A 25,518-nucleotide genomic window follows, 5' to 3' on the forward strand; every position below is an offset into this window, starting at 1 on the left:
TCCCTGGCACATGGCCCCACTTCAGGAACTACAGGAAGAAGGTAGGTCAATGCCATTCCGGTGTGATTTAAGGCAGGCCCACCCTGCCGTCCCCACTCAGCCTTGCTTCCCAGTCTGCCATGGTCCTGTGAGATTCACACAAGAAATACCCCTGTTAAAGTGCAAATATATAACCGGGGAAGGGTTAAATATTAAGCCATCTTTGATGTACTCTGATGGAAAGGGTACAGACTTTGGGAATCGCTAAAGCCTGGATTCTGGTCACAGCTCCAGGACTCACCAAAGAGGTAAATAGCCTAACCACTCTGGGCCATGATTCCCACATGTATAAATAGGGGATAATAATTTTTCCACCATGAGGAGTTGCTCTTAAGATTAAATGAAATAACACATTTAGGGTTACCTATCACAAGGCCCGGCATTTGGTAGCTAGTTGACACAGTTTATTTCTTCATGACCCTCCATCCAATCTTAGGGAATCCCAGGGGTTAGAACAACAGGTTTCCTTAGTGGCCTGCAGGGTTTAAGGTCCTCATAATTTCTCTTCCCTACAAACCCTGCTCAGAAGGGCAGCATGGTATTAAGTATATGGGTTTTAGCACCAGAGGGACCTGGTGTCATAGTCTTTGTTCTGTTGCTCACTAGCTATGTGACTCTGGGTACATTTGGAGCCTGTTTCCTCATTCATAAAATAAAAGTAATAATAGCATCAGTTTCTTTTTAAGATTTATTTATTTATTTGACAGAGAGAGCACAAGTAGGCAGAGTGACAGAGAGAGAGGGAGAATCAGGCTCTGAGCAGAGAGCCTGATGTGGGGCTCAATCTCAGGGCTCCGGGATCATGACCTGAGCCATGATCAACTGACTGAGCCTCCCAGGCACCCATAAGAGCACCTATTTCAAAAAGTGATGGTGAAGATCAAATATATAAATATTAGCTGATATTGTTACTTGCAATGGTGTGTACAATGCGCTGACTAGTTTACTTTTTTAAGATTTTATTTATTTTTTCATGATAGAGAGACAGAGAGAGGCAGAGACACAGGCAGAGGGAGAGCAGGTTCCATGCTGGGAGCCCGATGCAGGACTCAATCCCAGGACTCCAGGATCGCCCCCTGGGCCAAAGGCAGGCGCCAAACCGCTGAGCCACCCAGAGATCCCCCTGACTAGTTTACTTTTATACCAAGCAGTTTCTAATCTAAATGAGTGGATGGTTTTAGCAAATGTGTTAAAAATCCTTAAGCAATGATAACTATGTGTTCCTGGCTTCCTGGTCTTAGCTAAGGAATTTGGGGGTGATGCTGGAGCAGCTGTGAACATCTCAGTTCCAGGCTGTTGGACCTCCTCCCCCATGATTTTCAGCGTTTTGGCAGGATGTGAGCAAAAAGGACTCCTAGGAGGGGCTGCAAGAGATCTTGGGATAATAGAACATTCTCACTGTGGAGTGTGGGCCTAGGGCACTCAGGCCTCCACCTCTTTAAATCCTGCATTTTTCCCCATCCTAGAACTCTTACACATGTTATTCTCCCTGCCAAGGACACAACACATACCTCCCTTTGTTCCATTCTCTTCCTTCTCTTCCCCTTGCTAACTGAATCTTACTCATCAGGCCACAATTCAAATATCACTTCTTCAAGGAAATACTCCCTGAGCAGTAACCTGTACCCCAGTCTCCTGTTTATCTTTAAACATTAGTCTGAGTTGGGTATTCTATGTGATAAACTATATCAGAAGTGGTTTAAATATAAAAGTGATATTTATTCAGTAGGTGAATTATTTAACTTTGTCTTCCAATCTAGAAAATTATTGGTCCAGGAAGAAGCTTCAGGCTTATCCTGTAATTTTGCATACATCCTGGCACTCTCTTGCCTACCCCCTTAGTGATACCCATGGACTGGCCTGAATTAGTAATTTTTTAGAATTACTCCAGCACTAGTTGAGGCATTGAGCTAGATGATGGTTGGGGTTCTTGCAACTCTCTACTGCTGACATTTGTCAGAGTGCTGACAAGTTTTCTGAATGCCAGAGTAGGGAGCTGTATCAGAAGTGTCATCCACATCCTTCTTTTGCCCAGTGCCTTGATCTTGGTGTATAAATGGAGAGTTTTGAAGAGTGGTGTGGAAATGTGGGTGTGAACTGTCTCTGCAGAAGGTGGTATGTTTATTTGGTGCCTAGCAAATGAATGCTTTGAGATTAGAAGAAAGGTAGTTCAGGCATGAGTGCCGGAGAATAGTTGAATTAGGAAGACACCAGTAACTTTGATGGCAAGAAGATGGTTCCAGATGACTTTATGGATGGTGTCACTTCGTATGCCTCCATCACAACCGTAAACCAGGAACGCATTTACCAAAAGGCAGCCTAGTGTTGTGGAAGAAACAAAGAGATTGTCATTAAGATAGAACTGGGTTAAGATCCCCATATTCAATTGATTATGTGACTTTGGATAAATCACTTAACCTCTCAAGGCTCAATTTTATAATCTATTGGCTATGTATTGAGGATCCACTATGTTTTCAACGCTTTTCTAAGCACTTGGGATGCACTGGTAAACAAAACAGGCTAAATGCCTGCACTTAGGAAGATTATATGTTGCAGGGGTGTAGGAATGGCCGGTAGACTTTTAAATCTGTGAGGTTTCATGATGTTGTCCACACAGGCCTGGAACATGGTGGGTACTCAATAAATAGTAGCTATTATTATTTTTATTTAATAAAGTAATCACCGTCTGTGAAACCAGGTGATTTCTAAACAAGCTTAAATTTCTATACCAAGGATCGACAAAAAGAAACAAAGAAACTTTGGTGAAGCCAAGTAATTTCTATGTAAAAGACAATAGATGGCTTGAACTTGAGATTCTTGCAATAAGGTAATAGCAGGAAACTTGTATGAGTTTTTCCATCCTAAGTGACAATATTTTTTCTACTATGGTTTCCTCAACAGCAGTTCCATTTGTGACAAAATTAAGCCAGTAGGTTGAAGCTCCATTTGGATAAATTTTCCTCCTTCATTATCTCCAGGAGATCAAAGAGCATAAATCTGGGAACATAACATTACCCTATAAGCACTCCAGTCATGCTCCTACCCAGGTGATGTTAACCAACCAGACTTTTAACTCAAGTTTGGTGTTCCACCCTTCCAGTGCCATAGCCTCCTTTCTAGAAGCATAGTGTCAGAAGGTAGAAAAGAAGGGAATACTGCTCATAGATTTTCAGTTTATAGTGTCTAGCTTGATAAAAAAAAATTGCAGTTTACATCTTGTAATAGAACAATAGAGCCATGACTTAACGTTTTACAATGTATGTAGTTCATTTCACGAGGGGTCACGTTTCATGTACTATCACATTTCCAGCATTACTGCTCCCCTCTTGTACTGGAGTGGAATAGGCATTGGGTCAGTGTGTTAGGGAAGCATGGTGGTGTGCTGTGGGACTTCCTGCCCCTCTTTCTCCGGGCTTCAGTTCTCATCCTAGTTCCCCTCTCTATCAGATTAATTATCACATTGTTTTGTAGCTATTTATCTTGGGATTCCCAACTAGACTTGAGGTTCCCCTGAGGTCATAGACAGTGTCCTAATTGCTGCTGTATCCCCCACACCTAGCACAGGAGTCATTTATAACCCTTTTCAATTCCCCCATCCTACTTTGCATTTAAATCCAAAATCAAAGCTATTTTTCTCAGCATCTGTAACAAACTGAGCAGGTTAAGTCATGGCTTAGTGTATCCTTCTGCTTCAGGTGAAAACCCTGGGTATGAAGGGGTTGGGATGAAAAACTATCCCAACTCCATCTTTGTGGCTTTCTTAGGTTAGCCTCAACATTTTCTTGAGAATGCAGACTCTGGCTTTGGAACTGTTTCCATTTAAAAGCCCTTTCAGTGGGGCCTGGGTGGCTCAGTCAGTGGAGCATCAGACTCTTGGTTTCACCTCAGGTCATGATCTCAGGGTGCTGAGATTGAGCCCAGAGTCAGGTTCCACACTCAGTGCAGAGTCTGCTTGCGATTCTCTCTCCCTCTCCCACTGCCTCCCCCAACACCCGCTCTCGAGTGTTCTCTCTTTCAAATAAATAAATAAATAAATAAATAAATAAATAAATAAATAAATCTTTAAGAGCCTTTTAAATTCTCAATGAGCATTGCACTTGGAATATTGAGAGATTTGAGTGTGCTGCTGTTATTTGAAAGCTGTGTGAACTTGGGCACCAAGCTCAACCCTTCAGAGCCTCAGTTTCATTGTCTTGTAAAACTTGGGAAAATAATCTCTGTCCTATCTTAGGATCACACTGGCTTGTGAGCTTCAAATCAAACAGTGGTTGTGGAAACACTGTGGAAACTGAAATATAGGGTTATTTTCAGCACACCTGTGGTAAGTGTGGTTACCACCCACACTAACCCTTCCTCCTCCCAATTAGGCACTGAGCATTTATTCAGTTCTGAGCACTCTAGCCCTGGGCTATAGCTGGGTGAGGGAGGCATTGTTCTTCCTATCTTCCTGACAAGTTGATCTCAGTTTAAGACTTGTTGCCCTCAGGTCTTTTCAGTCAGCATTTGAGGGGGGAGCTCCTCCCTTGGTTTCTCATAAGCATATTTGTCAGGTGTGCTTTAGAAAGTCTGTAGTTTCTACCTTCTGGCCTGCTTTGTGCTCCCTAGTGAAAAGTGGTTCCTGTGGGGGAAGGGGAAAGGCAACCTTTCTAACCTCTTCCTCTCTTGCACCAGAACTCCCAGTGTCCCCAGACTCCAATTTTTCAGGCATAATTTCTTTCCATCCATCAGGGTGTACCCCTTATGGTATTTTAGACTGATCCTAGGCAGGTAAGTTACATTTTGCAGAAATTTCACTTATTCCCAAAGTGCAGTCTCAGTTGCTTGGTAATTACAAAGCCCAGGACTTCCCCCAGCCTTTGTGGTCAAAAAACACCCTCAAAATTTGCCTCTCTTTGACCCCGGCTTCCAGACTGTGTTTGGGTCTGTTCTGAAGGCTCCTGAGGGAGTTCCCCAGCTTTAATTTGGCCAGATGCTCACTGTCCTGCTCAAATCACAGTCCTATTTTCCCCCCACTTTGAACAGCTTTTGCACAGACTTAGGTTCACTCAAACCTGCTCCCCTCCTCCAGCTAGCCACTCAGGGCTGAGAGTACTTGCTTTCTTTGCTGGCTGAGGATCCCTAGTTAGTCAGTCTTAGGTTTTAGTCTTTCCCTCATTCAAAATCATCTTCATATTTACCCTAGAGGGTTTCCACTGCCCATTCTGCAGTTAATCTTAACCACAAGAAGAGAATTTTTCAAGTTGAAATCTAACTGAAATTTACACATATAGCATCTTTTAGAGTAAAGGTGGACAAACTGCTGCTACAATTAAAAAACAAAACAAAACAAAAAAGTGTTTTTAGGGGTACCTGGGTGGCTCAGCGGTTAAACATCTGCTTTAGACTCAGGTCATGGTCCTAGGGTCCTGGAATCGAGCCCCCGCATCAGGCTCCCTGCTCAGTGGAGAGCCTGCTACTTCTCCCTCTCCTCCCTCTGCTGTTCCCCCTGTTTGTGCTCAATCGCATTCTCTCTCTGTCAAATAGATAAATAAAATATTTTTTTAAAAAACATGTTTTTAAAGGATCATTAAAAAAAAAAAGGAGACTGTACCACCAAGACTATAGGTTTGTAGCTTGTAAAACCTAAAACATTTACTATCTGGCCCTTTATAGAAAAACGTTTGCTGACTTCCTAGAGCTTCTCTTGATATCCAAAAACAGTGTGAAGCAGTTTGACACTATCACCTTCTCTCCCAAGGTTACAGGAAATTTCTGACTTATTTATTGCCATGTTTTACCATCTCATCTACCTCTTCCATTCAATTTCTAGTCTAGCCGTGAGGAGTTTAAATGGTTTTCGTTCTACCTCTTGAACTCAACTCACATTTCATTTCTTTCCCAGGGAATAAACTAACTTCCTTTGGTGAGACCAGCTTCTTGGTCCACTTCCCCACCTACCTCTAGTTAATGTCCCTTTGGCTTGGCTGGACACTTTCGAAAAGTGAGAGCTCCTTGCTCATATTCACAGCGTCTTAGAAAAATGCTGAGGTAATTTGAAGAAGGAGCAGATGTTAAATATGGGGAGATTTTTGTGGCAGACAAAAGCCATAGAGACACTTAAAACCCCCCCTGCAAATGAAGACTAACTGTTTCACCACCCACAAGGTGATTTCTTTCCATAGCTCTTCAGAAGAAGGCAGGATCACCTTACTAGGGCTCAGCTTACTCAGCAGAAGGGCTCATCTCCTCTGTTACAATGTATTTTCTGCGGAATTTAGTCTACTCTCATTAATTTTCCTTGTGCACTGCCTTCTTAGTTAGAGGATGGGCCACACCTAAATAATGTTGCCAAACTCCATCAAAGAGCATCAGCCGCTAGTCCTAACACAAACACTGAAAAAACTAGTGCATATCTACCATGTGATTGGTGCCTTGAGGGGTACTTCAGCCTCCAATACCTCCAGTGAAGCTGGACAGACAACATGGTAAACTAATGAGGCAAGGAGTTCTCCCATACAATTCAGAGGAGTGAATAGCCTCCATTTTAAGTAGTGTCTCCTTGATTGTCCCATAGCACAGATACATTTGCCAAATTGTCATCTGATCCTGACTATATGGTCGCTGTAACCATGCTCACTGTAATAGGGAAGAGAAGGTCGGGAGCAGAATGAACTTTGATTGCCATAGGAGGTATATAGTATGTGTTCAATGAAGTCAATATAGGTAGAGAAGTTAGTAGAGGGTATTCCAAGGTTGTGGGATAATAACATTACAAGAGTTTACAGTCTGAAAAACTCTGGTTTGTTTTCAGACCGAGTAGACAGTTTGTGTAGAGGCCAGGAAATGTTTGTTTATTCATTTGTTTAGGCTAGGTAAGGTTTAGTTCAGCTTTGTAAGGTAGGGCTAGAATTTTGAGGAACTTTGAATATGGACTAAAACAAATAGAAATTGTTCTTTTGGAGGTTTGGGGGAACTGATGAAAATGGTGTTTTATGAAGAGCAACCTGATGGTGTACAGAATGGTTTGGAGGGTGTACCAACTGGAAGCCAGGAAGATTTGACAAAGCATTAAGAACGAGTATAGCGAAAGCCAAGAGTGTACAACCTCTTACTCAATCTGTCCATTTCTCCTTGATTCATAAATGCTACTTGGTGGGGGCAAGAAGGCTGACATTGGACTTTCTAGGGTCTCTTGCCACTCTCCGGAGAATACCTTAACCACTGCCTACATCGCACTTCACAATCAGAGTCCGCATACCTCTCCTGGGTCAAGAGCAGTTAGATTGAAGTGGGAGAGCTAAAGCCAGCTAGTGGCCAAGACCGTGAAAGTGTTTCAAGGATACCTGCAAATGTCTATCCCTTTAAAAATGTCTCATCCACCTGCTGTTGAATGTTCTCTCATAAGCCAGAGACTTATGACGACCTCACAGAAGAATGAGGAGACTTGTTGACTGATGATTCCAAAATCAGTACCACCTGCCACATCTCTTATACGATCCATGTATCAAACTGCCTGCTGCAATCCCCTGAATGCTACATGGGCATCTTATTTTTTTTTAAAGATTTTATTTATTTATTCATAGAGACACAGCTAGAGAGAGAGAGGCAGAGACACAGGCAGAGGGAGAAGCAGGCACCATGCAGGGAGCCTGATGTGGGACTTGATCCCAGGTCTCCAGGATCACACCCTGGGCTGCAGGCAGCGCTAAACCGCTGCACCACCGGGGCTGCCCCCTACATGGGCATCTTAAAATGAATGTGTATGAAACCAAACATATCATCTGCCTCCATCCCTACCCATAATTCTCACCTGCCTCTTCCTGTATCCCTCATGTCCATGCGTGACACCACTATCTACCTCATTGCCTAATTACTCAAACCAGAATCACAGGAGATGTACAAAAATTTTCACAAATATGACAGAGTACAGGACTCCTGCCCCAAACAATCGACCCATTGCATGCCAGTCCATCCTTAGAGCTATATTCCTTTTGGTTTTGATGGCTTTTTCATCTCTAAGGTAGTCCCCTTTAAAAAGAAAATATTTCTGTTGCGGGGGGTCACACCTCTAGCTGACCCCTTGCTATGAGTTATTACCTTAGCAGGCAGAATAACCACAGCCAAAGCAAGAATGTGGAAGGACACAAGTCAGGGCACCTTACTGGGTGTAGGCAGCGGGGAGAAGGTGGGACCATTACGGAAAATGGGGTCTCTAACCATTGATGTAGGAGTAAAATAAAGACAAATACTGCCTACTTCATCCATTTGCCAAGGGCTTGCCCCAAGGGTATCAAGGTTCAAGAGGTATGACCTGGGCTCCATTACTGAGATTGACACTTAATGGGCCTTAGATATGCACTCTCCCCTTCCCACGCCATAAACCCTGAGATGAAGACCTCATTTTGTCACACAAAATGAACTGTGTATTTTATTAAATTTTAGGAATGAAACAGTGCCACATTGTGGTCCCTGCATAGTGTTTCATAAAATGTGTGAAGAGCTCATTTTAGAGCAGGAAAAATATCATTGGGAATATGGATACATCAGGAAAGATACGGGCAGGAAACAACATGAAAGGTGTCCTAGAACCTTCCCCACTCTTCTCTCATGGCCACCCCAGGGAGAGTGAGCTTGTGAAGAACTGTGTCCTTGGATAAATGGTATAGTCCGAAATGCCAAGAGAAACCTGGTCTTTAGAGTACCTAAATACGCTACATACACGGGCAAATAAGACAAAGAACATGTGTTTGCCAGGTTATAGGTTAGGGAAAGGCATCTCTGGGACCCTGAAAATAATAGTCCAATCCATCATAGAAAACTGAAGTCAGCTTTTAAAGGGAGAATAGGTCCCATCTTTTTTTTTTTTTTAAGATTCTATTTATTTATTCATGAGAGACACACACACACAGAGGCAGAGACACAGGCAGGGAGAGAAGCAGGCCCCATGCAGGGAGCCCAATGTGGGACTCGATACCGGGACTCTGGGATCACGCCCTTGGCCCAAGGCAGATGCTCAACTGCTGAGCCACCCAAGCGTCCTGAATAGGTCCCATCTTATCTTTGTATTTCCTTGGTGCCTAGCATAGCGCCTGGCATGTGGTAGTTATTCAGTAAATGTCTCATCAATGCCCGAATAAGGGTGTGTATTAGTTTTCTAGTGCTGCTATAACAAAGTGCCACAAATTGAATGGCTTTTAAGAATAGAAATTTATTCTCTCACAGTTCTGGAGTCCAGAAGTCCAAAAACAAGATGTTAACAGGGCTTCACTCCCTCTAAAGGTGTGAGGGGAACCCCAGGGGTCACTTGGCTTCTGGCATCATAATACTCCAATCTCTACCTCCGTCTTCACATGACCATCTTTCTTCTATGTGTCTCTATATTTCCACGTAATGCTTTTCTCTATATGTGTCTGTCTTTTTTTCTATTAAAAGAATACCAGTCTTGGGGTGCCTGGGTGGCTCAGTCAGTTAAGTGTCTGACTCTTGATTTCAATTTAGGTCATGACCTCAGGGTCGTGAGATTGACCACTGCATTGGGCTCTGAGCTCAGTGCAGAGTCTGCTTCTCCCGCTCACTCTGCTCCTCCCCCTACTTGCTCTCTCTCTCAAATAAATAAATAAATAAATAAATAAATAAATAAATAAATAAAATCTTTAAGAACATCAGTCATATTGGATTAGCGTGTACCCTAATGACCTTATCTTAAAGTTATTATATCTGTAAAGACCCTATTTCTTTCTTTTTTTCTTTTTAAACAAATTTAATTTTTTTTAATTTATTTAAGTAATCTTTACACCCAATGTGGGGCTGGAACTCACAACCTCAAGATCAAGATTTCTATGGTCTTTGGACTGAGCCAGCCAGGCACCCCTTAAAAAACCCTATTCACAAGCTCTGTGGGCTGGGCCTTCAACATGTCTTTTGTGGATCATGGTTCAACCCACAATAGGACCCAAATGAGCCCAGGTTCCTAATAGCATTCCTTGGCTATTAAGTTTGGAGGACATAATCTTTCTGCAAACCTAGCTTTCGGCTTGATCTCCACCATGGTCAAGTTCTCACTCTCTCTCTCTGGAACATTCTTTTTCAGAGAAAAAAAATGTCTAAAATCTTTTTTGCATGGCCATGCTTTTAATATCTTAATCTACTTGGACAAATGGTATGCCCATCCTCATCATGATTGGTTTGCTTCCTTTCTTTTTTAAAGGGCTCTTTGTTCAAAGTCTTTCAGTGTGACAATATGTTTATTTTCTCTAGTTTGCAAATATTAGAGGTGGGGAAAGGAGGATTCTTGAGGAAGCAGGAAGGACTGAGATACTGAGAAAACAAATGGAAAATGTTTCAGTCCTACCCCATGCTATAGAGGACCTTATTGGGCCAATTGGCAAAGCTTGGATAAAATATTGTACCAATGTTAATATCATAGAAGTTGTTAAGTGGGCTGTGGTACATAATAGAATAAATATCCTTACACCTAGGAAATATACACCGAAGTACTAGGGGCAAAAGGTCACGATGCATTCAACTTACCCTCAAATGATTCAGGAATATAGATAGATTGGATAGATAAAAGAAGATGATTAAAAATGTTAATTACAAGTGAATCTGGGTAAAGGGTATGTGGGTGTTCTTTAAGCCATTTTATTCTTGCAACTTTTTAAGTTAGAATTTTTTTAAAGACTGTATTTATTTATTTGAGAGAGAATGAGTGAAAGAGAGCGCACGTGTATGCACAAATGGGGGGAGGGGCAGGGAGAGAGGGAGAAGCAGGCTTCTTGCTGGTGGCAAGACTAGATCCTGGGACCCTGGGATCAAGACCTGAGCCAAAGGCAGACGCTTAACCAATGGAGCCACTCCAGCGCCCCTATTAGAAATTATTACCAAATAAAAAGCAATTTAAAAATGTATGGAATGTTAATTGAAGAACTGGATGTCTCCCCTTTGTTAAAATATTTGCATTTTAGGCTAAATAAGCAAATAACATATTTTAGCATTATTATTCAAATATACTAACATTTATTGAGGTCCTACTGCGTGCTAGGGATACTTACACATATTGTCTTATTTATTAGTCCTCCAAACACTATACCATTTATTACTAATCCTCTTTCATCGATAAAGAAATTGAGGTTCATAGAGGCTCAGTATTTTACTTAAAAATCACAGGACAATTACATGACAGATCTGGGATATGAACCCATCCCCTCTGGCCCCAGGTCTAGTGCCACTTATACTACACCACAATCACAAATGGCCCATTTCAACAATTCTGAACATAGAAATCTTTAACTATTTTCAGCCTGACTTTCTAAGCCAGTGGTCAGGAGGTCAGTGGGAGGGTTTTCTCCCTTCTCTGGCTCCATAGGGATTATAGCCTTGGACCTGGAGGAGCCAAAAAGGGAGGACCAGCCTAAAGAAACAATGTTTCTGTCCTTGTTTGATAAATGGAATTAGCATTCCCACACGAACAGGAAATGTTGAATTGTTAATAGCCTCCCTTGGGTTTATTATATATGGTATATCTACATGCCTTAGCTATACCCAGGAGGTATTCAAGATAAGCAGTCCCATCTGAAAGTGACGTTGTCCTGTTTTTTGTCAGTTTGTCTAGTGACAAGAGGAGAGATTAAGCATACTGCTTAATTTTATATTACAACACAGCGCAAACATATAAAGTTAGTTACATGTTGATTGTAACATTTTTTTTATATTGTAACATTTTTTTGATAGGTTGGACATAAACCAACCACATATTTATGGAATGTCTATAATGTACAAAGCACTGGACTAAGTACAGTGGGGGATCTAAAGCAGATAGAGACTTATGTCCCCAGGACTTAGAAACTAATTACGAAAATGAAACATAAAAGCAGAGAATGTTAACCCATATAAGGTGATATAGGCAAATGTGCTAGAGTTGCCCAGAGGGTAGATAATTACTGTGGGTCTGGATTCCTTAGGGAAGGTTTCTTCTTGGATGACCTGGACTTTGGAGGATGAGTGAGATTTGGATAAGCAGAGAAGATGTGTTCAGCAGATGGTCGTGGAGGTGGAGCAGTACAGGTTTCATGAGACTGAATTGAGTCAGATTGTAAGGAGCCTTGATGCTGGGCAGTGGAAGCTTATTAAAGGTTTTGAGCCAGTAAGTTACATAAAAGGAAAGCAGTGTTTGTAGAAGTCCTGGCAGTAGTGCATAGAATGAAATAAGCATTGACTCACACACAACCTTGGATGCACAACTGGAGGGCTTTACAAAAATAATGATACCACAGTCTGAACCCAAGAGATTCTGATTTAATGGTGTGAGCCAGGGCCTTTAGTTTTTTTTTTTAAGATTTTATTTATTTATTCATGAGAGGTGCAGAGACACAGGCAGAGGGAGAAGCAGGCTCCCTACAAGAAGCCCAATGTGGGAGTCAATCCCAAGACCCGGGATCACACCCTGAGCCGAAGGCAGACACTCAACGACTGAGCCACCCACATGTCCCTGGGCCTTAGATTTTTAAAAAGATCCCCAAGTTTCACTAATAGGCAGCAATGTTTGAGAACCTCTGAAATGGAGGAAGGAGAGATACTAGCATGGAAACCAGCTAGATGGTAATTCCAAGGCAAGCTTAAAACCATGAGTCCTGGGACTGCTGGAGTGGGTGGCAAAGGGAATAGAGAGGAAGGTTTGGACATGGGTGACATTTCACAAGAAGAACTGACCAAGCCTCTGGATAGGCTGAAGGCAGAGAATGAGATGGAACATTTAAAGATGCTGGCATGATTTCTGGGCTCAATATCTTGTTCATGGTAGGCACCCAATAAATAATTGTTGAAATAAGCTGAACTTACTGAACTTATCCCATGCTCCATTAGCAGGGATCTGTATATCAGGGAAGAAAAGTCAGTTTGCGAGGAAGAGGGGGATTTTGTTCCCAAGCCAAGTATGAGAAGACAGCAAGTTATCCAGATCGTCAGTCCCTTTGGAGAGGTAGCACTGGAATTCTGAGGCAAAATCAGAGTTGGGGACCACCAGTAAGAAACCATCTGTGTAACAAACAAACAAACACCCCATCTGTGTGATGGATAGTGGAAATCCTGAGACTGAATGATATCACCTAGGGAAAAGACTCTAGTAAGAAAGAAGCAGATTGAAGAGAAAACCTTACAGAAGGCAGATTTATGTTTTTGTTGTTTTTAATAATCAGAGGGCCCTTTGCATGTAGGTAAGCAAAGAAGATCAAGGTAAAATATTTATCAGGAGGGGTGCCTGTATGGCTCAGTCTGTTAAGTGTCTGCCCTCGGCTCAGGCCATGATCCTGGAGTCCCAGGATCTAGCACCCCCATCAGGCCCCCTTCTCAGTGGGAGGTCTGCTTCTACCTCTGACCCTCCCCAATCTGTGCTCTCTCTCTCTCTCTCTCTCAAATAAGTAAGTAAAATATTGTAAAAAAAATATATATATATATTCACATATCCACCAGGGAATACCTGGTGGCTCAATGGCTGAGTGTCTGCCTTTGGCTCAGGGCAATCCCGGAGTCCCGGGATAGAGTACTGCATCGGGATCCCCACAGGGAGCCTACTTCTCCTTCTGCCTATGTCTCTACTCCTCTCTCTGTGTCTCCTGTAAATAAATAAATAAAATCTTAAAAAAATATATATCTACCAGGAGCAAGAAGGGAAGAGATGTCCAGCATTGCATAGTTATCCTAAGAAACAGAAGTCAAGGTCCCTCTCTTTAGATACATTACAATCCAGTTGTGTAGCCACGTACTGGATGCATTAGTCAGTAGAGCTGTCCATACTGGGCAGCAGCGGTTTATCGCCGCCTGCAGCCCGGGGTGTGATCCTGGAGACCCGGGATCGAGTCCCACGTCGGGCTCCCTGCATGGAGCCTGCTTCTCCCTCTGCCTGTGTCTCTGCCCCCCCCCCCGTTCCTCTATGAATAATAAAAAAAAAAAAGAGCTGTCCATACTAAATGGGACACTAAAAATGTTCATAGGAAAGGCAGGGAAGTTGAGCTTGGATAATGATTGGGTACCCAATTTGTGTTGAGGTTAGAGGGAAGGATGAAAAGATGAATTCAGAGATCGTGAAAAGCAGAGGTAGAGAGGACAAGTTTGCCCCTCTGAGAAGCCCTATCTTTTCTGTCACCTGCCCTGAACACTTCAGCTCATTGCCTACTCCTTTTTTTTTTAATTTTTATTTATTTATTTATGATAGTCACAGAGAGAGAGAGAGGCAGAGACATAGGCAGAGGGAGAAGCAGGCTCCATGCACCAGGAGCCTGATGTGGGATTTGATCCCGGGTCTCCAGGATCGCGCCCTGGGCCAAAGGCAGGCGCCAAACCGCTGCGCCACCCAGGGATCCCTCATTGCCTACTCCTACCCTCCATAGAACCCACCCTTAATATATGGCTTTTTTTTTTCTTTTCTTTTTTTTTTTTTTGTTAAATTTATTTATGATAGTCACAGAGAGAGAGAGAGAGGCAGAGACACAGGCAGAGGGAGAAGCAGGCTCCATGCACCGGGAGCCTGATGTGGGATTCGATCCCGGGTCTCTAGGATCGCGCCCTGGGCCAAAGGCAGGCGCCAAACCGCTGCGCCACCCAGGGATCCCAATATATGGCTTTTTTTGAACCCAGTCTTGCCCTAAGTCAGCAGACAAGCAGATCAATCCCCTTAATTTGCCTTAGCCTAAGATGTCCCTGGCGGAACATTTTTTTAAATATTGCACGCCTGAGTAGATGGTTCCTTTAAATGAGTATGAATCAGATGGATAAAAGAGGACAAAATCAGGTGACTTTAGTACACCTCATACAGATCTGAGAGTCTTTCCTTAAAGTCCATTCATTTAAGTATTTAATGAATGAATGTGTTCTACATGTTCAGAACTGTGTATCAAGATGAGATGTCAGAGGGTGGCCCAGACAATTCCTCAACTTCACAGAACAGGCTTGACTGTGCCTCTCAGAAGAATTTCAAGTTGCCAACCTCTGGTGTAGGCCCAACCTGAGATACTCCACAGGTTACTGAATCAGCTCATTATTTGTTTAGTGCCCTACCATTTGTTTGACATTATGTAGACACAAGGCTCTATTGAATGAGGAGAGTGTGTTCCCTGGTAGGGTCATAACTGGGGCCTTGGGATTGCAATCCAAACAACCTGTCATGCATTTCAGTCACACATAGCAGCAATATAATTCTGTTGCTTTGGAAATAGTTAAAAGCTAGTTTTACAATAAGAAGACAAGCTCTTGAAAACATGGAGGGGTGCGGTTGGGGTGTGATTGACAGACCTGTCATTAGTATTTGACAGATATCCATGATTGTTTTTTCTAACAGGAAAATGGTGATTCTTAAAAGCAGTTTTACATTCCTGCTTCTATTTTTTTTAAGAAAGCCTCTTTCTTCAACTTTTCTGTGTAGTGTCAGTAAATGAACTGTTTCCTCTCAAATCATGCATATTGCCTTGCAGCCTTCAACTGCATAGTAATATATCACAAACATTTGGATGTGGGAAGGAGAAAGGCCAGAAATAACCATTTAGGTCATGTGGGCTTGCAAATGCATCTGTTTACACACAGAGGGTCCCTACAGAAGACTGTTTTATTTCAGGGAATATTTTACCCTGATGACAAACTGTAAGCCAGTGAGTCATTTTCATGGCCTGACATTTTGCTGTAAAAGTGCTTGAAAGAGGGTGTGTCCCTTTTGCTGGCTGCTTGTGTCCTAAAGCAAAGTTGCAGGCATCTTGTATGACACTCATAGGTTGTACTGAACAGTAGACTTTTGTGAGATGGGGTCAAAACGGAAACTTCCATTCTTTCAACTTTATTTCGATTACCTTGGTATAGAATACCAAGTGGCAATAATGTGTAATTCAAGAACTGCAGGTCAGAGTTGGTATAATCTAGTCAGAATACCTGTAATGTGACCGTTAACTATAGCCATCATCATATATTAAAACATTTCATTTTCATGTATCTCTAGATTTCCATTGATATGCTCACGGTACTTTCTAAAAGAATTCCGGAAGTCACCAAGTTACGTTCCAAAGGTTTGTTTTTTTGAACTCAGAAACAATTTTCCCATATAAACAATGTTATAAATTATAGGCATACTCCCAAACCAGCTCACCCAAGGCTACTTAACCCATAATATGCTTGAAGTATAATAGTGTGTGCGTCATATATAATAGCATTTCTATGAAAAACAGAGTTCAGCTCCAATGTGGGAAAACCAGAAAAAATTTCCTTTTCCTTCAGGGAGTCCCCTCTGGTGCTGCTAATCCTTTATTAGTTAGACAGTGTGAAAGGGAAACATTCTTGGTTCCAAGCCTGGTGTGGTTTCTTTAGGGGCAGAAAAGAAGGCAGACACATTTAGGCATTTGAGGTTGGCCACTCTTTCTTTTCTGTCACCAGGTATGGATCAACCTGCTGCCCAGACAACACAAAATGTCTTTAAGGAATTTGTTTTGGAATTTCTATCGATAGTAGTGGTGGAAACCGGGATAAAAATGAACAGATCAGTGGTTCCACTTCTCTATATTTATTCACTCACTCAACAATGCATTAATCAATTCCTATGTAGCAATATATGAGCTCTAAACCCTGGGAATACAAACATGAATGAGCCTTTGAGGTCCTCCCAATCTAGTGACAGGCATGGACATATAAACAAACCATTGCAATGCAGCGTGCTACCTGCGGTGATAGAGTGCCATATTAGGGAGAGTGGTGGCACAAAAGAGGCAGTGTTCTGCCTGGCCTGAGGGGGTGAGGGTGTCAAAGAAGGCCCCACCAAACCTTGCCTTGAAGGATGAGGTGTTTGTCAGGCAGATAAGGGAGTCTGAGAAAGCATTTTAGGCAAAGACAAGAAGTCGTGAAATACCACATTTGGAAAAATAAGAGCAATTTTGTGTGGTTTGACTAGAGATACAAAGCAGGGCAGTGTTAGGAGATGAGGCTAGGTAGGGGCTTTAAGGGAAAAGCCTTGCATGTCAGGGTGAATACTGCATTTTATCTCATAGTGGTTAATACGGAGGATTGTGGCCAGACTCACCATTCTAGTGGCAGTATGGAAAGCTAGTTGAATAGGAGACTAAAGGGAGGCAGAGGTTTTTTTAAGGAGAAGAGGAAGAGAGAGAAACATTTTAGTTTAGTTATATTTTTAATTTTAATTAAGAACATTAAATTGTGGTAAAATAAACCCAAAACAAAATTTACTATCTTAGCCATTTTTGTTTTTTTTTAATTTTTTAATTTTTTTTATTTATGATAGGCACACAGTGAGAGAGAGAGAGGCAGAGACACAGGCAGAGGGAGAAGCAGGCTCCATGCACCGGGAGCCCGAAGTGGGATTCGATCCTGGGTCTCCAGGATCGCGCCCTGGGCCAAAGGCAGGCGCTAAACTGCTGCGCCACCCAGGGATCCCTCTTAGCCATTTTTGAAGTATGCAATTCAGTGACACTAAGTACATTTACATTGTTGTACAACTGTCAACACCATCGACCTCCAGAAATTTTTCATCTTCCCAAACTGAAACTCCCTACCCATTAGTAACTTCTCATCCACTCTCCCCTGCGGCTTCTGGCCACCACCATTCTACTTTCTCTCTCCATGAATTTTACTACTCTACTCCACTTCATATAAATGGAATAATATAGTACTTGTCTTTTTGTGATAGGTTTCTGTAGCTATTTTAATTTTTTAAATGAAGTTGATTCATGTTTGTGCTTTAAAAAAAATTCCAAATATTTTCAAGATGTGCACAAATGAAAAGTAAAAGCATTGAATGGATGCTACAGGTTTTAAGGAGATTTGCAAGATCCATTTGGGAACTAACATTTGCTGAGTGAATGTCATATGGCACTGTTTTGAGTGCTTTACATATATAATTTAATTTACCTCCTAAGACATATGTGATTTTATTTACTCATCACAGTCAATCATTTAATCATGTATCATCACCAGGGAGAGGGGTATGACAAGAACGAGGCAAATAGTCAGGGTTAATGCCATTATGACTGGGATGTAGAGAGGAGCTTCCATGCCAGTGACAAAACTGCAGTATACACCAATAAACTCCAACCTTCAACACTAAGCAGAGCAGAGCAAGGCAGGGGGAGGGTGTATAGCCCAGGTGCACCTCAAAGGCGCAGCTCAAAGGACCTGTGTCAGACATTGGCTTCTGAGTTCGAAAGACTTGTCAGACATGCTGCCTGGTGGGGATAGCGTTCTTCTTGATCTTTCTCTGCATTGACTTGAGAACTTTTAGATGAGCTGCCAGAAACTTCTGACACCACCTTGATCACCTAGTATAAATACAGTGGATATACATCATACTTATTATTGCTACACTAGCCTAGACTGGCATTCCTTAAGCTGTATTTCATGGAAACATACTAGTTTTCTATAAGATGGTAGTATGTAGTCATCAAGAAGAAACAAACCCTGGTCAAATACATTTGGAAAACTTCATATTAGTTGCTTCTCCTAAAGATTCTTAGCATATACGAGCTTATAAAAACCTCTAAGATGTCCCATAATGGATGATAAACCTGTTGAAAATTTAACCACTATTCCCCAAACATTTTGACCTCATATTTTAATTTTATTTTGTTTTTATTTGATTTGATTTAATTTGATTTTTACTTTCCTCCCTAGAAACATCAATATATATGTGATAGGACCCTAATGTTCCATGGATCTCAGAAGCATAGTGAGTAGGTAGCAACCATCCAGGAAATGACAAAGGCTGCCCTGAGGAAGCATCCCAGATATGTAGGATTCATAACTGGGCTTAATAAGCAAGATGCCAAAGGTGGTACCTTCAACTTTGAGGGTGATTAGACTATCCCCCAAATGCCTGGGGTGATGATTTCTGCCAAAAGGTTTAACTAAGTTATAAATCCATAAGTTCAAAGGTTTTAAGAACTTCTTACAAAGAGCTAGCCCCAACCACGTTGCATTTCCCACTTGAGCTTTTTTTTAATTTAAGATTTTATTAATTTATTCATGAGAGACAAAGAGAGGGAGAGAGCACGTGAGAGGCAGAGACACAGGCAGAGGGAGAAGCAAGCTCCGTGCAGGGAGCCCAACGCGGGACTCAATCCCGGGCCTTCAGGATCAGGCCCTGAGCTGAAGGCAGGGCTAAACCGCTGAGCCATCTGGGCTGCCCCCCACTCGAGTTTTTAAACTATTATTAAGGCTTCGGTGCTTTCACTGTCCAGGGTTGAGGCCTGAAGCCTCTTATCCATGCATGACTCTTAGGCTACATTTTCTTTTGCCTACGTTTCTGGAAGACATACAAATTGATATAGATTTGAAAGGAAGATGAGAAATCCACTTTCCAAGGAATGTAGATAACGTGAATATCACATCATGTTCCCCTGTGTAACAAACCTGAAGTCTCCCAGAGACTTATGAACAACACTGTAACTCGTTATGCACTAGAATACCCTGGGATTTCAGTCTACCTGAGCAATAATGTGATGTACAGCTATAATATGATGTACTCTAATATCCTTGCTTGAGTGAGTAGAACACCTCATTCTGCACAGCTCTAGTGGCATCATTAATTCTATGAAAAACTCCAGAAATGTCAAGTCAACCTTCTAAACAACAGATTTCTCATCCTATAAGGGATAAAAATGCCAACTACCAGAGTCTACACCGTGCTCTAAACATCAAATATAGACTGTAAATTGCCTGGTCATTCATAGGATATCACCAGCATTCCATGAGATGTAGCATACTGGTAAGAATACACATCTTGGAGTCATACAGATCAGATTTAAACTCCAGCTCTGCAGGGCACCTGGGTGGATCAGTTGGTTAAGCATCTGCCTTCGGTTCAGGTCATGATCCTAGGGCCCTGGGTTTGAGCCCCGCATCTCTCACTTTGCCCATTCCCCTGCTCACGCTTGCTGTCTCTTTCTCTCTCTCTCTCCAATAAATAAATAAATAAATAAATAAATAAATAAATAAATAAAGTTAAAAAAATAAATTCCAACTCCACAAATGAACATTTCTGTTATCTTTGCAAATTGTTTCAAATGGGATGCCTGGGTGGCTCAGCGGTTTGGCACCTGCCTTCGGCCCAGGGTGTGAGACTGGAGACCAGGGTTGGAGTCCCACGTCAGGCTCCCTGCATGGAGCCTGCTTCTCTCACTCTGCCTCTCTCTCTGCCTGTGTCTCTGCCTCTCTCTGTGTGTCTCTCATTAATAAATAAATAAAATCTTAAAAAAATAAAAATAAAAAATGGAGTAGCAGTGCTCGCTTTGGCAGCACATATACTAAAATTGGAATGATACAGAGAAGATTAGCATGGCCCCTGCGCAAAGATGACATGCAAATTCATGAAGCATTCCATATTTTTATCATAGTAGTTCCTACCTTCTCCCCTATTGTGTTTCTTTTTGTTTTTATTGTTTCACTCCATTAAAAAAATAAAATGGAGGAGCAATACCTATTAAATAAAATTGTCACAGATTGTATATATTGTATGGGCATAGTGCCATGTGCATAGTAATAGTAGTATTAATAATAGAACCATTGACTGAATACTTAATATGTGCTCATTGTAAAAAATACTTTATATGCATTATATAATTTAGTATATCCAAACACTATTTTATGCATGGACCTTCATAATTTGGTCATAGGTGTGTCACAACTTTGGAGTTATGATGCTATCCATTGTTTTTAAACTGTATTCTCTCAAAAATATGCACAAATATATGCATCTTTGGGCAAAAATCCTGCGCCCTATCTTTCCTTGGCCATTACATCTCCAATTATGGCCCGATTCATCTCCTGGATCTGGAGGGTTCATCTTTGACACCTTAGTCAGTACATTACACTTCTCTTCAGTACATCATCCCTGGATTTTTGATCAATGACTCCATTTTTGTACCCATTGTAGTAAAATATACAGGTTGCCTCACTGGACTTATTATAAGATTACACATCTTCTAGATTACATATCTCTTGAGAGTCCTCCATTCTACACCAAATGTGGCTTCACCTTTGTGTCTTTCAATTCCAACCATGCCTCCTGCTATCTTAATTAGATGTGACTGCCTAATAAAGACTCTAACAGCACAAATCCTTCAGCTAGCAACATCCTAGAGCAAATTTAGTTCCAATCTGTGTCAAATTCCTGGATAATATCTTAATAGAGGTCCAGGTTTGCACTTTTCTCAGAAAATTAAATTATAGGTTCTCGGACCTGGTGCTGGTTGTATTTGGTTTTACTGTCTAGCATCCCCACTTCCTTTGGGGGAATGCTTCTCCTGTCCAATCGAGTGATTCTGGTGAGGCAGCTGCTAATCATAGTGCCCTGTCTCACTGGTCACAGGGGTGGGCTTCTGACTCAGGCCCCTCCAAACATAAAACTTCATTCCTCTAACCACATTGATTGTTCTGGGTTAAGCATATAATCAAGCTTAGCCAATTTGAGTCCTTCCTTGAGGTTTTCAATTTTGAGCTAGAGAAAAATGGACTTGCTTTCTGTGTCAGAAATCTAGGAGAAAGAGGGCTGTAAGCAGTCATCATCCCTGCCATAACGAAAAACCTGCCATGAGGAAAAACCTAACTTATTAGAAAAGAATGAGGCCAACAAATAAAGAAAAGCAAAGGCAAAAGATGGACAGAGATATTCCTGATGGTATCACTTGAGTGTCTGGTCTAGATATTTCAGATGTACCTTGATTCCCAGTTATATGAGCCAATAATTTTATTTTTCTTTTCAAGTGACTTCGATCTGGGATTCTGCCATTTGCAAATGTACTTTCCCATAACTTCCATTGTCTATCTAGTTGCTTGGCTCTCTCTGTATTTCAGATATATTCCATGTTCTAGCAGCTCCTTCTCCTTTTGCATAAACAGGACCTTACTCCATACCTGGCTTTTTGTGGCCCACTACCACTAAGCACGATCCAGCAGTATTGGGCTCTAACCTGTAATGGAGCATACATTTTGAAGTAGCCATTGAGTCAAGGAATTGTTCTTCAACATCAGGGTAGTATGAAGTAGGAGCAGATAGGATTTACAATGAAACAGTGAGGCACCCTAATAGGGGACATATTACAATAATGAGGAAATCCAGAGCTAGACAATACTCAGAGCATGAAATAAGAAGTTAAAGTTGAGAAGAATGCGATTTTCAGTTTTTGGTGTCCTCTAGTTATTCTAGTTCTCTCTAGTTAACTATTTACATTGTTACAACCAGCAATGTCTAGTAACCCATTGTTATTCAAGTAAGAAATGGGACATTAGTATGGAGTGGAATGTGCATTTCTGATTCTCTTGGCTTATTCCAATTGTTGTAGTTGTCTGTCGTATGTAGCTGTTAGTTATCTTGCTACTAGGTAACTAGTTATAGATTTTTTCTCTTTTTTCTCTAGTTTTATGTAGTTCTGAGTTGCTATTCTATTTAACAAAAAAATAAAAAGTTAGATTTGGAAAGATTGAGTTTTTAGCTTTTTTGTTTACTCTGCTTATTGCAGTTATTTTCCCTGAAGTGGTTGTGTAGTCAACACTAGTTACATCTAGTTATCAACAGTCAAGCAAGAAATGAGAACTTATAGTTGAAATTATCATTCTAAGCCTCTTGGCTTACTCAAGTTATTCATTATCTAGTTCTTAGTTAGCTAGTTACTAGTTAACTTTCTCCTCCATTTTCTCCAGTTTTCTATGGTTCTTACTTATTCTAACAAGATATATAAGATTAGATTTGAGATAATTTTTTTTTAACTTTCTTGGCTTCCTCTACTTGCCAGTAGTTATATCAACTTATCAATAGTTGTTGACCAAGCCTGTTTCCTTCTCTTAGGGACACAGCTGAACTACCTTTCCTAGTTCTCCTTTGTAAGTGGGGCCATCTGATCGGTTCTCCCCTGTGCAATGTGAGCAGAATTGATGTGGCGCTTCTGGGCAGAGCCAGGTAAGGGTGTTGTGTTTTCTCCCAAGCTCTCCTTCTTTCCACAACAATCTTAGAAACCATGTCTTGAAGGTGGTGTTATTATTATAAGATTGAAGGAGTCTGGGTCCCTAAATGACTGGAATAGAGGCCCCTCTGCCTCCTTCTGCTTACATTGGACTTTGACTTGAATGAACAAAAAACCTTTACAGAGTTAAGCCACCGATATCTTGAGATTTGTTATAGGATTTAGCCTATTCTGACAAATATATCCTATCATAGTACTTATCATACTCTGTTGTAAATTGCTTGTTTTATTTCTCCATCTCCTCCATTAGACTGTGAGTTCCTTAAGGGCAGGGCCAGTGTCTATTTATGCATTATTATATCCCTAGTATTTAGTGCAGTATTTGACACACAGTAATTACAGTAATGAATATTATCGTAAGAATACAGTAAAAAATGTGTATGCACTGACAGGACCCCCCCTTATTGTCTCACTAATAAGGACCATCCTTCATTAAAGAGGAGATGCTAATGCTTTACTAGTGGACACTCAGCACCTCTTCCTTAAGTTTTGATTGTAGGTAGGTAAAAGAGCTTTGTAATGATTTTGAGTTAAGTGGTAAGATTCAAAGATTAGCCAGTGGCTTACTCATAGTAGATTTAGAGATTCTTCATCTTACATAGTTGAGTTACATTTTAAGTTGCTTATAAGCAGCCAAGAGAATTTTTCTAAAAAGCTGAATTTCTCTTACGGAGTCCATAGATGTCAGTATAACATAAAACAAATGTACTGAAAACTGGCTTCATGGAATATACATAGCAAGGATATTTTGAAATTCATATATATATGGGGATCTATGAAATGGCAATTAGATTATTCATTCTGGATAAAAATCTAACCAAACAAACAAACACAATCAGCTAAACTAGTATTTGGCAATACACAACAAAAAAGAAATCTGTTTTTTTGAGTTTTTTACTTTCCCAGGTTGAGCAATCACATATAGAAATGAGCCTAGTGTTTTTTAAATGAGTGTTTATAATCATCAAGCAAATTTAACTAAAATCTCATCAATCTCTAGCACATGTTTTGAAATGTGAGAGGAATTTTCTAAGCTCGTAGGAAAAAGAAATGTGCAGTGTTAGGCGGAAACATTTTTCGAGGCTTAGAAAAGGTCAGTGAAAAGATTTCTAAGAAAATTCTAGAACAGTCAGGCCATGCTACTTCCTGAATTGCTTTGTCCAGTTGAAAAGGAAACTGAATCTAATTTTAAAAACAAAACAAAACAAAAAACAAAAAAACCTGGGGGTTATCTCAAGGTCTACTTCATGCCAAATAACCATTTTGCTTTTATTTTCAACTCTCCTTTTGGCTTTGTTCAATGCAACCTGAGTATGAGTGGTATTCCAGAGTGCTACAGGGCACTGATGGACTGCTATAATTCAATACACTGGGTATATTGTTTTTACTGCTCTACACATATCCTTATAACAGATCCTCTAAGGAGAGTGCAGAGTGACAGGGAGCTATTGTGGAACTACTAAAAGACAATGAAGATAAGGTTGCAATTTCCAAATGAAAGTTTTTATTATAATTGCATCTGTGGCACATTTCTTAACCCACTTACATAGAAGACATTGCCAATTACTTCTGAGAGTCAGAAAGAGACAATTAGGTCCATATTTGTACGCTAATAAGCATTGCATTATTTAAACCTGTTTTTCTTTTTCAACTATGAAAATGAGAATTGAGCAGTGGCAATGGAAACATATAAAAGTAGTAATTACCTTCTTCAAAGTGCAGCTTTCCACATAAACACATTTCCGCTAGCAGGCTTAGTAGCTATTTTTCAACAATAAAATTCCGTGAATAAATTTCATTTTCCCCTGTAGAAGTGGCCTGTAGAATACAGAATATCAAATTACCTTAAAAACATCTCTCAGGAAAGCAAAGTTTGCTACCAATGTTGCGAATTTCCTATTTTTTTTTTATATTTGAAAGCCTACCTTCATAGAATATGCTAGCACTTCCATTTAATTTTTTTCCCCTTTTGGAAAAAAATTTCAGCAGGAAGGGGAGAAGAAGGTTTTGCCATGTTCTTGTTAATTGGTATTTGTTGTTAAACTCCAGAGAGACTGGGGAACACGGCTATTGAAGGACTTGGAATTTAATCCCAACAGATCTTGTGGAATATCTCAGTCTTAAGATGTGTCTGTCTCTGTGAATGTTCAACAAGTTCATGTTTGGCCTTTGTCAGGTGGGCTGGCTGATGGTTAGTAAAAAATAAGCCATAAGGAAATTCCTCCCTTGCTTCCTAGAGGGGTAGATTTTCATTTACCAAGATTATCAGGAAATAAACAATCATGAAATCCAAACGAATCCACACCTTAATCGGGGTTTTGTGGTGCTTAGGTTACAGTGCACATTGATTATTTGGCACATAATGTCGAGCATTAGCTCGTTATCGAATATTAGCTATAGCATCTGCATCATGCCAGTTTCACTGAGCAGCCTGCATGTCTGCTGCTTCTGCATGTTTCACACACTGAAAACACTAGTGGAAATAAAGATGAGCATGCCA

At 40.9% G+C, this 25,518-nt stretch overlaps 2 long non-coding RNA genes and 1 other non-coding gene across 3 annotated transcripts in view; 2 read left to right on the top strand and 1 right to left on the bottom strand.

Moving 5' to 3' along the window:
* Positions 1-813: 813 nt before the first annotated feature.
* LOC112649527 (uncharacterized) lies at positions 814-25,125 on the bottom strand. The gene is made up of 3 exons (XR_003129604.3): positions 24,944-25,125; positions 24,725-24,836; positions 814-2,358 (listed from the first exon to the last, which is right to left on the bottom strand). It is a non-coding gene; the product is annotated as an uncharacterized LOC112649527 (long non-coding RNA).
* Positions 20,280-20,386, top strand: LOC112649566 (U6 spliceosomal RNA). Its single transcript, XR_003129627.1, has one exon. It is a non-coding gene; the product is annotated as a U6 spliceosomal RNA (small nuclear RNA).
* LOC125754710 (uncharacterized) overlaps positions 22,701-25,518 on the top strand; it is a 90,572-nt gene continuing 87,754 nt past the window's right edge. The window contains exon 1 of the long non-coding RNA XR_007409502.1: positions 22,701-22,954. This is a non-coding gene — a long non-coding RNA (uncharacterized LOC125754710). The remainder of the gene's footprint in view (positions 22,955-25,518) is intronic.

This window comes from Canis lupus, chromosome X (genome assembly GCF_003254725.2).
Source record: "Canis lupus dingo isolate Sandy chromosome X, ASM325472v2, whole genome shotgun sequence".
In the NCBI taxonomy this organism is placed as follows: Eukaryota; Metazoa; Chordata; class Mammalia; order Carnivora; family Canidae; genus Canis; species Canis lupus.